Source organism: Rhinopithecus roxellana, chromosome 7 (genome assembly GCF_007565055.1).
Source record: "Rhinopithecus roxellana isolate Shanxi Qingling chromosome 7, ASM756505v1, whole genome shotgun sequence".
Lineage (NCBI taxonomy): Eukaryota > Metazoa > Chordata > Mammalia > Primates > Cercopithecidae > Rhinopithecus > Rhinopithecus roxellana.
The window spans coordinates 22,144,332-22,148,090 of NC_044555.1; positions in this window are offsets into that span (position 1 = coordinate 22,144,332).

A 3,759-nucleotide genomic window follows, 5' to 3' on the forward strand; every position below is an offset into this window, starting at 1 on the left:
TATCCCAGTCTTCCACTAAGATGGTGCCACAATCCTAATATCTTAGTGACAGGATATGAGAGATTGACAGCTAGTCCTCAATTATTAGTCCACATAGTTTGCCACTGAGTAAATCTTGAGTCTTAAAGGTCCCGTGGAGTCTGGTGGCTCTCTGGTGAATCCATGCCAAGTTTGGGATATATAATTTCCTTTCATAATGCTGCCTATGGTACCATCTGTTGAGATGCACCACACAGCAATACAGATAAAACTATGATCATGGCAGATAGATAGATAGATAGATAGATAGATAGATAGATAGATAGATAGATAGATAGATAGATAGAGATAGATAGATAATCACCTACTATGTACTAGACCCTGGGGATATAACAGTGAATAAAACAGATGAAAATCCTGCCTTCATGGAGACCACAGTCCAAAGGAAGAGGAGATGCCCAAGTCCAGAATACTTTCACAAGAAAAGTGGAATGGAGGTTGAAGCCCACCTTGGCAGTGGAATTCTAGATAGGATTTGGCAGTTGGTAGGAGTGAAAAGTGGGACTGAAAACGGGGAAGTGGATTAAAGATCTGTCTATGGAACAACTGAGTCTGTTGCCCCCACTGCCACCCCAAATACACATAAGCAGCCCAGCAAAAACTGTAGGTCTCTTTCATAAAGATATTATATCATAAAGGACTTGAATCACATGGATCTGATGAATCAACAGCATGGAGGGTGGTGAAGAGAGGCAATGGGATCATTTCCTTGGGGAGAAGAGCATTTTATCACTGATACAGTTTATTTAAAAATTTTAGATTCAGACGGTACATATGTAGGTTTGTTATATGGATGTATTGCATAATGGTGAGGTTTGGGCTTCTAGTACATCCATCACCCAAATAGTGAACATTGTACCCAACAGGTAATTTTTCAATCCTCACCCTCATCCCACCCTCTCCCCACTTGGAGTCCCCAGTGTTTGTTAATTATTTCCATTTTTATGTCCATGTATCACTGATATTATTTAGAATTGCTGGTGCTTGGTGATAATAAAAAGCAGACCACATTTTAGTTATTTTTATTATTTGTTAAAAGTATTTAAGAACAATACACCCCTTTACTGCCTTGCCACCCAGCACAGAAGGCTATTCCTACCACACTTGCTCTTGGTAGGGAATGACAAAAATAAAGATGTTCTCTCAGAACAAATAAATTAATATAAATTAGAGACAGAGTATTTGATACAAGAAACTTTTTTTTTGAGACAGGGTCCCACTTTATTACCCAGGCTGAAGTGCAGTGGTGCCATCATGGCTCACTGCAGCTTCAAACTCCTGGGCTTAAGTGATCCTCCTGCCTCAGCCTCCCAAGTAGCTAGGGCTACAGGCGTGCGCCACCATGCTTGGCTGATTTTTGTACTTTTTGTAGAGGTGGGGTTTCGGCATTTTGCCCAGGCTGGTTTCAAACTCCTAGGCTCAAGCGATCTGCCCACCTTGGCCTCCCAAAGCGCTGGGATTATAGCACAAGCCACTGCACCCAGCATTGATATAAGAAACTTATGTCGAGGATGTGGACCACTTTATAGTATTTTTCAACAGGTAGCCAGCCCATCATATTATAAGTAGGAATTGGAAAGGAACCAGTTCAAGACCTATGCATAGGAACTGGGAGAAAATAAAGAAAAGAGAAAGGAACATAAGCAAAGAACAAATGAAAAAGTTTACCCAAGGAAACACTGGAAGTATTATAAATATCATGATGGTGTATAGATATCATAGTATCATAACCGGTCAGAGGGCATAATGAAGAAATATGAGCTCAAAGAAGACAATTAAGATAATATTTTAACCAAGTTTGTAAATCTCAGAACAAAATATAAAAGAAAAATAAATTACAAAGCCACATGAGAAGCAAACAAACAAACAAACCTCACAGCTGAAAAAACAGATACGCTGTGGAAAAGCTCAAGAAAATCACACCAGACAAAATGGAAGAGAGCAAATAGCACCATAAAGGTTGTAGAGCGAACTACAGCTGATAAGGTGGGTAAAGCTGGTGTGAGAAGTCCTTCATCTCACCCCAAATAAAGAAATCTTTCATCTCACCCCAAATAAAGAAATCTTTCATCTCACCCCAAATAAAGAAATCCTTTATCTCACCCCAAATAAATAAATTCTGTATAAAATGTAATGGAAATAAGATAAGTACCCTGAGCTGAAGCTGAACCACCTAAGGAGGGTATGGCACTTCGGTATATACTAGCAGTAATAATGAAAGGGAGGTCTGGGGACTCCTGAGGGGAACTTATGGGGGTTCACAAAGTCAAAACTATTTTCACAATAATACTGATATTTTATTTGAATTTCTTTTTTTCTTTATTAAGTATATAGTGCTGTTTTCCTGGGGCTATGATATTACAACAGATTGAATATAGAAGGAGATATGAGAATCCAACCAGATTTGTAAAAATGTAAAACAATGTAATTAAATGATTTGCATATTTGAATATATACTTATTTTTCACTGAAAGTATGTTATTTATGTAACATGTAACATGTTTTCAGTATTATTTTAAATGAATTAACAAATTAATATTTAAAAATTTTATCACTTTTAAGTTCTACTATGGCAAATATTGATAGATATAACCCACATAAACAAAAGTTCCTTAGGATGTCCAAAATAATTTATTTTTATGTTAAAATTGACATATAGTAAAACTGAGTTTGTTGGCATGCAGTTTGATGAATTTTAGCACTTGCATAGGTTCATGTAATCACCACAAAGAGAATAAAGAACAGTTCTATTACCCTCAAAATTCTTTGTGCTGTTCCATTGTCACACCTTACCCCAACCCCACCCCCAAGCCCTGACAACTGATTTGCTCTCCATCACTATAGTTACAACTTTTTGAGAATGTCATATAAATGGAATTATATAATATGTCACCTTTTGAGACTTTCTTCTTTCCCTTAGCATAATGCCTTTGAGATCCAATCAAGGTGTAGAGTGAATCAATAGTTCTGTTTTATTGCTGAGTGCTACTACAGTTTGTTTATCCATTCACCCATTGAAGAATATTTGGGTTATTTCCACTTTGGGGCTACTACAAATAAAGCTACTATGAACATTCATGTACCGGTTTCATTTGAATATTTTTCCAAGGTGAATACAAAGGAGTGGGATTGCCAGAGCCTATGGTAAGTGTATGTTTAATTTCATAAGAAACTCCAAATTTCTTTCCAAAGTGGCTGTGCCATTTTGCATTCTGAAGAGCATTGTAAGAGTTCCAGCTGCTCTGCATCCCTGCTAACAACAGTTCTGTCAGTATTCTCTTTCTTACCTTCTTTCTCTCTCTTTCTTTCTTTCTTTCTTTCTTTCTTTCTTTCTTTCTTTCTTTCTTCTTTCTTTCTTTCTTTCTTTCTTTCCTTCCTTCCTTCCTTCCTTCCTTCCTTCCTTCCTTCCTTCCTTCCTTCCTTCCTTCCTTCCTTCCTTCCTTCCTTCCTTCCTTCCTTCCTTCCTTCCTTCCTTCCTTTCTTCTTTCTTTCTTTCTCTCCCTCTCTCTTTTCTTTTCTTTTTTTTTTTGAGATGGAGTCTCGCTCCATCACTCAGGCTGGAGTACATGATCTTGGCTCACTGCAACCTCTGCCTCCTGGATTCAAGTGATCCTCCTGCCTCAGCCTCCCGAGTAGCTGGGAGTAGAGGCATCTGGCACCACGCCTGGCTAATTTTTGTAATTTTTTTTTCAGAGATGGGGTTTCACCATGTTGGCCAGG